The following is a 12,406-nucleotide window of genomic DNA, read 5'->3' on the forward strand; positions in this document are numbered from 1 at the left end:
AGAGAGTCTTATTTAGTTAATTTTTATAGTCTGTTTAGCACACATCATCGTGTGTGGGAACGAAGACGTGGATATCCGTCCTCCAGCCGGCTGCTCTGTTGTGAAATTACAGATACCTACGTAATCCCTTCAACCTTCTCTCTTCGCTTCTGGTTTCGCACTCATCTAGGCATGGCTATGCCTGAAGGAAAGAGCACACAAAAAATTATGATGGTTGGTGGCAGCGTTTCGATCTAATGAATGTTGATGGTGATGATGATACTTTTGGGTGTATAGAGATCCAGAGAGAGAATAAAGATAAGATAGAAGTTTTATAGATTATCATATATAATTTAATTAAACTGGGATAAAAAGACATAAATGCCCTCATGTGCAAGGCACATGCCATATTTAACCAAAAAAATAACCTGGTTAGTGCTAAAGGACGTAAAATGTAATGAGTTTTACAAAAAAAGGACCGTGACTGTAATTATTGAAGTTAAAGGATATCTATTGCAATTCGATACAAACATAAATGACGAAAAATGTAATTTACCCACAATAATAATGAAAATAGTAATTATTATTACGATATTAAAATAATAAAAGTATTAAAAAACTATATATATTATTAAAATGTTAAAAATACTAGTCATTTATTATTATTATTATTATAATATAATATTAAAATAATAAAAGTATTAGAAAAACTATATTTATTATTAAAGTATTAAAAGTACTGTTCGGTTTATTTTTAAATAACACATAATTGTAATGTAATAATAGGATGAGGGTATGAACTGTAATAATGTGAAAGATAGGGTGCAGAATTTATGCGTGCATGTGGGACATAGTTTTTTAAGGATCAGAAATAGGGGTTTGAGAAAATAGGGTTTTAGACTTCTAAACCTACAATGTTCTTCCAGTTCTAAAAATATAATAAAAAAGTTGACTCGTGTGTCCCTAAAAAATGTACTCTTACTTTGTTTTTCAATCTTCACTTCAAATCCACATGCATTGTTTAAAGGCATGATGTTGATTGATGAATTATAATACTACAAATATAATAAAAAAAGTTGACTCGTTGGTCCCTACAAATGTGCTCTTACTTTGTTTTTCAATCTTCACTTCAAGTTGATAACATAACCGATGAATAGTGAGTTAACGTTAACGTCGTTAGTAATATATAATTACATTAAATGTGTTCAATGACTAGAGATAAATAAAAACGTTATTTGTTACGTAACATTACTTTTAGTAAGATCATGACGAATAAAAATATATATATATATATATATCTATTATATATAATAAACATGAATATTTGGGCTGACGTGTCAGCTTGTGATGCAACCTCAATAGGTTTTTGGGCGGGAAAACATATGAGCAAATTGGGAGACGGGATCCGGTTCTAAATCGGGTTGGAATCTGAATTCGGGTCAAAATAACTGGATCGTATATATTGTCTTTTCCAAACAACATTACTTTACAACCTCACTTTTCTAAACCCTAGCCTCCCTCTCATTCAACCTGTACTGGATCCATCATCGTCTTCCCCAAATGATTCACCAAACAGGTAACAATTCTTTAAATATAGATTCATGTATATGTACATCTTTTAATTCATGAAATTTTTCAGTTTATTCCTTCTGATTTCACGTATTTGATATGTTTTTGCCCTTTTGTATTAGAAATTATATCGGTATATATCACTCATACTACCGGTATCGTGATGACAAGCCATAATTTGAACCGATATTGTTCCCTGGGTCTGGCGATTGATATCTTCAATCGAGTCACTGTTCGTTCGCTCTCTGGTATTCTTTATCCTCTTTTCGATTTCACCATTGTTTTGTGTTCGTTATGTTAATTTCATCACAAACCAGGTTGTTTTCGTTTCTGTTTCGGCTGTGTTGTGTAGGCCGTAGATCTGGCTTCTATGGTTTCTGGAATGTGATTTACATCTGGTTTCTAAAGACACAAAATATACTGGTACATTGTTTTAAAATGGTTGGTTTTTAGGATTTTAGGGTGGTGTGTTTTGTATCGAGAAGATGGTAATCTTGTGTTCTTTTTTATTTCTTTTTAGTTTGTTTATCTTAGGACTTGCAATTACGCATTTATTTTAAATATTATTCTTAATGCGTTCAAGTGTAAACTGGTTTTGAAAATGATTGAGAATTAATGTTCAGTAAGAATAGTCTTAAGAGTGGTTAGTGGGTGTTGAATGATTAAAGACTCCCGATGTGTGGTAAATCCAAGATTTAAGGCCAATTTTATATTGTTTGTTTGTTTGTCTCTGAAATGGAGTTAAAAACTATGTGCAAGGTTAGTGTTTTGATCATTAAGAAGGTGAAAAATATGAATCAATGAGTGAGCAATGGTGGTGGCCAGAGTTCGTTGAGCTATTTGTTTTGATAGTGATGAAGCACCAAATCCATCCCAAAAGGCTAAACAATTTGCTCCATCTGTAACACCAGTAACAAACAATGTGACAGCTGCAAAAATCGATGTTACTAAGCACATTCCTGTTAGTATTCATGGTAATCCTTCAAACAATTACTTTAGAGCTGATGGTCAGAATACCGGGAACTTCATTTCGCTAAATCACTTTTTAATAATAATCTAATTATTATTTATGGTCATTTTTTGTTGCTTTAGGTCAGTACAGAAAGCTTAGCAACGGGAGAGAATCATGATCTTCAATCATTCATCTTAGTGGGCAAATGTTCCTAACCCAAGAACCATAGAATCCAGTAGGGTTGTTCCCATGTTTGTTGTGGGTGTCAAAAAGAGGGAATACGCCTCAGATCTTCACATCATTTTAAACACCAACTGGACCACCAACTGTTTTGCTCTTCTCACCAAGGTTTTTGTTTGCTAACAGTAACCAAATCATTGTTTTCTTACTTCAAATTTGACTCACCTAATACCATGTGGGTGCAAGTTATAAACTTTTGACTCACTTAATACCATGGGTTGAAGGTAAATATGACTATTCAGATATCTAAGTCTTTCGAACACTTTTTGATTCTTTTACCATCAGATCTGCTAATTTTCTTCATGCTTAAAAAAATTGACATTATATTTTTTTTTTGTGATTTATGGTTTCTTTCTTGCCGATCAGTATGTGTACTCGAAATCCATGAAATTTGCTTTTTTTGGTTGCGATTGACTTTTGTAATAATAACTTGTAGGCTGATGATCAAACTCCATGTTGTGGTTGTTAGGTTTATTATTTATCTAATTAAATGGATGCATTCAAATTGGAAGCATTCGTAATTCTTTGCTTTTGGTATAATAGTTTTTGTTCTGTTTCAATACAGAAAGCTTCCCATGTTGCCCATCTCGCCAAGGTTTAGTTTTATTTATTGTTTCAATATTGTTCTTTGCATTTTTAGGTTGAAGAAACTGACACCAATTGGCTAGCCGATGTGAAATTGTGCACGTCTCGCTAATTGTACGCGTTATATTGAATTTTTATACTAAAACAAAAGCATTTACTTTCTTGTATTCGATTATTGTAAGAAAATAATTATATGAGACTAATGTTGTGTCTTTGCAGAAATTTTGCTTGGTCTTGCCGAATTATATATGGCACAACAAGGTGACCTCAATGAGAAGACAGGACCAAAAATAATTAACTGGCCCATTGTAATTATCTTTCTTTTCTATGTTTTCTTATTTAGCACTGGTAATGGAATATATTAACTTAATTTCAGTCATATGAAGTTCCTTACAAATATTTGGAACAGGCATATGTATTAGATTGATCCACAAACACTATATTGTGTATTTTGTAATCTTATAAATAAGTAATGTTATAAATGTACAACTACATGTAGGCCCCTGCTCATGCTCCAACCTCCAACAATGGATGATCATCAGTCTCATCTCGATAACTAAGAGGCATTCAACCGGATATAAGTGCATTCAACCGGATATAAGGGCATTCAATGGAACAAATTTTGATGTAAAGAGCCCCTTTTTTTCTACTGGTACATTATTGTTTCATTTTATTTTGTTGTTCAGGAACATCTCAGTTGAGTATCTATATGAATGGTAGTTTCAAGAGGAAAACCTATAAAATACTGGCAAATACGATGGGCCATTGAGGTTGTGTAACGGGTCAAAGTGGGTTGGCGTGATGTTACAATTTGGGTGACGTTTAAACCATGTGGGGTTGAAGTGTTACTAATTTAACCTTTTCAATTTCAATTATGTAATATGCCAATTTGTTTGTTTGATTGAAATTATGTATTAATTGTTATTAATTAATATAAATAACTTGCTTCTAACGTTTACAAGGTTTGTAGTTTTTTTTAAGTATACGACAAATTGATTTATTAAATATATATATCCGTATGTATAATTTTTGTGTTCCCTTTAGGTATAATATCATCGATTGGTGTGATTTGATAGAGGAGAGGACATGTCAATTGGTGATTATTGTGTTTTTAAATGGTCATGGAGCGAAATAGCATTTACGGAGTTTGATGTTTTCATTCATCTATTCACTTATTATTAGTATTGTATTGATTTCTTATCGTTAAAATTTTTTGAACAAACTTTTTATGTGTAATATGTTAACTAATTTTTTAATTGTTTTAAAAAAAAATCCTTCAATTTTTAATACAAAGGAATTTATAAACACGAATCATAAACAATCAATAAGTTTTTAAGTCTTATTACACGTTCACAACTCGTGATTAACTTATAAAAAATTTATAACTCCTTATAGCGAAGACATTACTATGTCGTATTATTGTATTAAGAATTAAGAATAAGAATGTCTTGACAAAGTTTAATGAAATAATACATTATATTTTAAAAAAGTATACATGTTTAATAAGTAATAAAGTAAAACTATCCGGGAAGCATTCCCGGGTGATAACCTAGTATATATATATATATATATATATATATATTTTTATTCGTCATGATCTTACTAAAAGTAATGTTACGTAACAAATAACGTTTTTATTTATCTGTAGTCATTGAACACATTTAATGTAATTATATATTACTTAATTTGTAGATTTTTTCTTGAACAACCGAACGATGCTATATATTCTTTTTAGCACACAATCTTTTAAAAATTAAAACAGATATCATAATTAACATGTTGATATTTTAATTACATACTTAAAAAATACTAATTTCATTTATATTTTTTAATAAACATATTTATTTATTTATTATTGATGATCTTACTAAAAGTAATGTTTAGTAACAAATACAACATATTTATTTATTTATTAACTTCAATCAATTGATGTGCTTAATATTTCTAGGACGTTCTTAAGATATTTTGATTAATTAAATTTTCTTTGTATTTCTAGGACGTAAGTAAGATATTTTGATTAATTAAATTTTCTTTGTATTTTTATAATATGTTTATTATCACCTAAAATTACTTAGGGTTCTTTGTTTACCTCTTAATAGGCTCTTAATGGTACAGACCTTTTACTTGTTCAACACTTAATGATTCAGACTGTTTGTTTCATGAGTAGATGTCTGAATGTTTCAGACATTTGCCTCTGAATGGTTAAGTTTTATACAGAGTCTGAATGGTTAAGACCTCTAATCTGAATTGGTCAGACATTTGCCTATGAATGGTTAAGCATTATACAGCCTCTTAATGGTTCAGACCTCTTACTGGTTCAACAATTAATAGTTCAGACCTCTTACTAGTTCAGCACTTAACCATTCAGAAGTTGTCAAACAACCCCTTAAAATTGTAAGTTTTTGTAAACCATTCGTTGACCCTCCATTTTTAACGGTTTCTAATTTATAAGGAAATACATTCATAAAACGTAAATTCTGATAAATGAATATTAATTATGCTTAATAGCCACTAACTAATTGCTTAAAATAAAAACGCATAATGTTTGTGTATATATATGAGTATGGTTTTCATACACTGGATTTCACTCTACTCTACTCTAAAATCTTACAAAATGGGAAGATTTCAAATTTTCTTTTTTGTTTTTCTTGTAGCATCCTTGGCAATAATGCAACTTTCAACTGTAAGTACACAATTAGCTATGGTTAATTCACTTAAGTTGTATAGATTTTAGTTTTATACTTGTTAACACTACTTATTATTCTTTATTTATTTATCTCAGGCCGGAGAAGAAGGTTCAGTGCCTGTTGAAGGTAAATACCATTATATAAATTATATTATGTCTGTGTATAAAGTGGCGGATCTAGAAAATTCTTATGGGGACAACATTAAAAAAAAAGTGATAATGAAATCGAAAAAACATCAATATTTTCTAAAATTTATATTACCGTCTGGGCGTTAAGCTAGGTCCGCCCCTGTGTGTATATATATATAAATATTGGAAGTTAACTGTTTTACTTTATTTTTTTTGTAGAATGTCCATCTGCATGTTCGGTTAGATGTTCTACAACACATCATCCGGGAAATTGCATGGATGTATGCATAAGCTGTTGTGAAAAATGTTTATGTGTTCCTTCTGGAACTTTTGGAAACAAAGATGAGTGTCCTTGTTATAGAGACAGGCTGACCCAGGATGGATTACCCAAATGCCCGTAATCACACACTAATTTGTTTTTTTTATTTACTAAAAAAATATTATCAGAAACTAAATATGGAGGCTAGCATTTTTTTGAAAGGTGAAATTTGGAGGCTAGCTAATGTAGCTTGTTTTTATTTAGATCTCTTTGTTATGCTTTCAACAAATATTCAAGTAATAATTATTTGTGAAGAGTTTGATTGTTATTTGTTTTTTTTTTTCCAATTTTCTTTTAATGTTGTGTTTTGGATTCGTACCGGGTTTAACAAGTCAATAAAGAATAAGCTAGAATGTAATTTAATCACCGAAATAAAGATTGAATACATTCTTAATATCTCATTTATAATGTGTGAATTTAATTATATTCTTACTTAGTTTCTCTCTCATAAATAAAAGAATATACACCAATTTTGTTAATTGTTCGCAATTTTTTTTTTCATATTACTCGTAATTATATAATTCAACTGAATGAACAGTGAATATATTAATTAAATAGTAATTTAGGAAATATAAGAATATGGGGTATGGGGCGAGGTTGTGACGTGGGTTGGGTATAAACGCCCAAGTTACCACCTCGGGTGGGCTTGGGTTTCGGCGTGGCCCCTTAGGCGGGGGTTTCAGCCCGGGCGTTGGGCGGGGCTATCAAGATGACATGGCGTGATCTCATTGGCCAAGATAAGTAGCCGTTTGCCAACGACTATGTGTTTAAAAAAATCTATGAAATATTAGAATATGTGGTATGGGGCGGGGGTTGTGTCGTGGGTTGGGTACAAACGCCCAAGTCATCACCCCGGGTGAGCTTGGGTTTCGGCGTGGCTCCTTGGGCGGGGGTTTCAGCCCGGGCGTTGGGCGGGGCTATCAAAATGACATGGTTGGATCTCATTGGCCAAGACAAGTAGCCATTTGGGTTAGCCGTTTGCCAACAACTATGTGTTTAAAAAAAGATTTAGGAAATATTAGAATATGGGGTATGGGGTATGGGGTGGGGGTTGTGGCGTGGGTTGGGTACAAATGCCCAATTCACCACCCCGTGTGGGTTGGGTTTCGGCGTGGCCCCTTGGGCGGGGGTTTCAGCCCGGGCGTTGAGCGGGGCTATCAAGATGACATTGCGGGATCTCATTGGCCAAGACAAGTAGCCGTTTAGGCTAGCTGTTGGCCAACGGCTATGTGTTTAAAAAAAGATCTAGAAAATATTAGAATATGGGGTATGGGGCGAGGGTTGTGTCGTGGGTTGGGTACAAACGCCCAAGTCAACACCCCGGGTGGGCTTGGGTTTCGGCGTGGCCCCTTGGGCGGGGGTTGTATTTGAGGGTAAAAATCGGTGAATACCGGTGCCGAACCGGTACCGAAAATACGTGACGTTTTAGTTTGAGTTACTTTTTGTTATTTGACATGTTTTGTCATTCTTATAGAACGATTTGGTTTAGCGCGCCGCAACGCGCGCGCATGGTAAACAACTAGTTATAATTAGTTTTCAAGACGGAAATATATTATCAATCATATTTTTAAGTCAAGGCGGAAGTTTAATACGGCAAAAGAAAAGTCAATATCAACTTCTGATTATGTGTAAACTTATGGTTTGATATTTATTTTTAAACCTGATTCTTAAGCCAGACATTTTTTTTTATATATTAGAATGAAAGGTCTATTGATACTCGTAACTAAACACTACCTTAAATTTTTAATAGTCTATTGATAGCTTGGTTTTAAACTATGCATCTATGCTTCTATGTATATGTCAAGTCAGAATTTTAATAGTGTTATATCAGGGATCGAGAATCACATAAATGATTATTTTGGTTAAATTTTTTAGCTAAATAATTATTTTACTCGGTTTATTTAAAATATAACCTTTTTTAATGACAAATTTCTTTTAATCCTTATTATTTGTGGGACTTAAACTCAAAACCTTTTAAACTCGGGTGTTTAAAGATTTAGCGTTTGCCAATGGACCACCACCACCACTTACGTGCTATAAGACCGAATACCTTGTTGTCATGGGCCCAAAACGAGAGATGCTCGTACCAAGACTTTCTTTTGACATTCCAACTAATCATTTTGAGATACACAAACCAACCAATCAAAATTAAGATGCCCCATATCACTACTTTTATGTAAACAATAGTCTCGAATCATTCCAGAGTCGTTTTGCGAAGACGTGCAACTCGTGTTCGAGATTCCTATTGAGTTGTGTGCGGATACGTCTGAGAATTCACGTACCCTGTTCGAGCTCGAAAAAATGTGTCATTTCGTAATGTTTTATTATTATTTTAAAAAATCAAATTAGTATTAGGCACAATAAACCTAATGCCAAGTGGGCTAAATTAAAAGTTGAAGAAAATCAACAAAAAAAAGTTGCACGATACCGTTGTTGTTCGTACGACAACCGTGATCAGGGATGAGCAAATGGTACCGGGTAGCAGTACCGAATTTCCCGAACTAAAAGATTTTCAAAATCAATTCGATACCGACTTTTGGTGTTTTCTGTACTAGGCTAGTGTCGGTTTTTACCTTCATGTACCGATAACCGTATTGGTATTTTCGATACCAATACCAGTTGACACAAGCTTATCTAACTTAAAAAGTAAAGAAGATAATAAAATTTATTAAAAAAACTATATATATTATTCTATTGTTCAAAACACTGTTCAAAACATTGGTTTTTAATATATAGGAGATTTTTTTTAAATAACGTGCCCTGACCGGTGGTCCTCCCCGCCCACCCTTAGGGCCCGACCATGTATTTTAGTATATTTTAATTCTATTATTAAAGCCAAAAAAGAGAGTTATCGGGTGATATTGGTCCTCCCCGCCCACCCTCAGGGTCGACCATGTGTTTTAGTATATTTTAATTCTATTATTAAAGCCAAAAAAGAGAGTTATTGGGTGATATGGCACAAAGAGAGTGTTTGGTGTAAAATGCCTCGTCCATATGCCTTTACTATGAAAGGCTTGGTGGAAATTCGTAAACATTCGACGGCCTTGGCACTTAAAAAAATTCATTCAAACTATCATTTTGGCGACATGTTGGGTGATATGGAAGGCAAGGAACGAACTTATTTTCTCCAGCAAACGCATCAACATGGACTCGATATTTGGTGAGGTTCAAGCTGCTACTTTTTTGTGGATCAAATGCATACCTAAACAAAACTCACTGGACCAGAATAAATGGGTGCACTTTGAGTTTGGGGAGTAATTCAGTTGTATGTTTTGTTTTCTTTTCTTGCTGTAAACTTTGGGTGATTTTGTATAAATCAGTAGGGCATTTAAAACCGACTTCACCAATGTGATACGTCCTCCGAACGAAAGAGTTTTTGCCTTCCATAGAGCTAACCATTTCTTGAACACATTCACAACCGGGTCCCAATTTTTTTTATCAAGTTCATATTGGCACCAACTTGAAGACCTAAATGCTTAAAGGTTAATGCGTCATGTTTGAACCTAAGCGCCGAGGCCATCATTTAGACTTGTACTTGACTCACTCCAACCCCAAAGATGCTACTTTTCGCCAAATTTACCCGTAAGCCCGAAAATAGAAACACCGCAATATTCTATTTAAATTTAAGCCATTTTTGGGTTGACCATTCACCAATGAAGATGACGTCATCTGCATATATGAAGTGGGATAATACTGGGCCTTGTGTGGGAACTTGGATGTCTTTGAACAAACCAATAGAGCATGCCTTTTTCATTACACTCGTGAGCGCCTCCGTTGTTAAAATAAATAGAAAAGGCGATAGCGGGTCCCCTTGCCTTAAGCCCCTATGACATAAGAACTCTTCGGTTGGGGAACCGTTCACAAGAGCCGAAGCCTTTGCAGTTGATAGAATTTCCATAATCCACATCCTCCATTTCGACAAAAAAAATCATTTGCACCAAAATCGAGTTAAGGAATCTCCAATGCAAAAAGTCATACACCTTCTCAATATCTACCTTGAAGATAAGCCCCTTCCTCTTGATATGGCCTCATTAAGAATTACAGGCTCGTCTAGAATGCTCCCATTCGAGAGAAAACCCGTTTGCTATTCCGAAATGAGGCCATGGATCACTGTCTGTCTGTCTTCAACCTATTTACCAACACCTTTGACACGACCTTATTGATACACCCAATCAAACTAATGGGTCTTTAGTCCGCAAGACTCCCGGGATCGCTTCGTTTAGGAATCAAAGCAATAAAAGAGGATGTGCACCCACTACAAAACGACCCCTTCCAATAAAACTCCTCAAACAATTTTATAAAGTTACCTTACAAACTACCCCAACATTTCTTTATAAAATAGAAGTTCACTCCATCGGGCCCAGGCGCCCGATCACCATCACATTCCCACACCGCATTTTTTATTTCTATAATTGAGAACGAACAAACAAGAGAGTCCGCTTCAACATTCGAGAGAGATGAAAGGTTTAATCAAGGAATGGCCGATTCACCATAGGCTCAAGAAATTTAGCAAGAAAAAAGCTATATACTACATCTTTAATCAAAGGAGGAAAAGTCACCCATGCCCCACCTATATGTAAACCATTAATGTGATTACAACTTGTATTCGCATTAATAATACCGTGAAAATAAGTTGTATTCTCATCTCCGTTTGTGGCCCACTTAACCCTCGACTTTTGCTTCATATCCATAAGCTTTAACTTATATGCCTCCATAATACAAGCTCTACATTCCGCTCTCTCCTCGAGTTCATGAGGCAAGAGATTCCTTGCCTCAGCCTCCACTTTAAATGCATCAAGCCGATCCAACTTGGACCCATACATGCCATCCTGGTTTGCCTTATAACTAGCCACCCAGTATTTGACCCGGAATTTTACCCACTTTAATTTGGTTGTTAAAGCCAATCCGTCGGCCCATTAAAACAAAACCATGCACCTAATTGATCCAAATATTGCAAGCACCATGGAATATCCAACAAAGAATTAAAACTTCTAGTTGGTTTTGGACGAAAGTCCATCGGAACTGTAGGAAAGAAAATGGGATAATGGTCCGAAACTACATTTGACAAGGCCACCGCCGATGCCGTTGACCACAAATTATCCAGCTTACTCAGTTTTATCTCGTTATCCGAGTGGTTTGTGAAATGTCGACCCCCCATATTGTACTCCACCAAATCAGCAGTGTCGATAAACCGATTAAAATGATATGCATTTAAAGCTACAAATTCTGAATTCATCTTTCCGATGGGTATCTTATGTCGTTAAAGTCTCCCATAAATACCCACAAACTCGGTAAGTTAGTTCTTGACCGCCAATAGTTCAGCCCCTAGACCCCTTGATCAATTGGATCATTTTACACATACACGCTTACAACATTTATATTCTTCCCAGATGGATACATATTCCCACTAACTACCAAAAAATGTATGTGTTTAATAACCCGAGTTTTATTAAACACAGTCGGGTTCCAGAATGGCAACAAGCCCCCAGATCGCCCCACTGCTTCAACAAAATCAAACCCGAAACAGGATATACCGCCCCACTGCTTCAACAAAATCAAACCCGAAACAGGATATACCCCTTGTTTAACAAAAAAATTAACATTACCGATAGTTTTATTTCTTTTATGTACAGAAAGTGAGCTCCTTGTGAAGTCTTGAGACCCTGAATCCATTCTGTCTTCCTTGAGTCCTTGACCCCCCCCCTAAGATTTATCGCAAGGAAATTCATGGATGCACTCCTAGACAACGTTCACCATCAATCATAGAGCTCACGTGATCTTTGAAACCGTTTAACTGAAAACCTACTCTTTCTCCTGCATGAATTGTCTTGTCTTCTTCCAGATTAACCTCGCCCCCTCCCGCACCAGGTTAGGGTACCCAACCTCATCATTATTTGATCTGGGATCATTCTCAACACCACCCCTCATATGAGAAATAACTACTTGA

General features: G+C 34.7%; 1 long non-coding RNA gene across 12 annotated transcripts; it reads left to right on the plus strand.

The window, feature by feature from the left end:
• Nucleotides 1-1,445: 1,445 nt before the first annotated feature.
• On the plus strand, nt 1,446-4,277 carry LOC110912567. 12 transcript variants are annotated; one of them, XR_002578017.2, is made up of 8 exons: nt 1,446-1,555; nt 1,671-1,796; nt 1,901-2,522; nt 2,641-2,848; nt 3,210-3,274; nt 3,381-3,439; nt 3,545-3,633; nt 3,825-4,277. It is a non-coding gene; the product is annotated as an uncharacterized LOC110912567 (long non-coding RNA). The 12 variants fall into 12 exon arrangements; XR_004872431.1 differs by having other exon boundaries at nt 1,866-1,971; nt 2,308-2,522; nt 2,641-3,439; XR_004872428.1 differs by having other exon boundaries at nt 1,866-1,971; nt 2,313-2,522; nt 2,641-3,439.
• Nucleotides 4,278-12,406: the final 8,129 nt, after the last annotated feature.

This window comes from Helianthus annuus, chromosome 2 (genome assembly GCF_002127325.2).
Source record: "Helianthus annuus cultivar XRQ/B chromosome 2, HanXRQr2.0-SUNRISE, whole genome shotgun sequence".
NCBI lineage: Eukaryota > Viridiplantae > Streptophyta > Magnoliopsida > Asterales > Asteraceae > Helianthus > Helianthus annuus.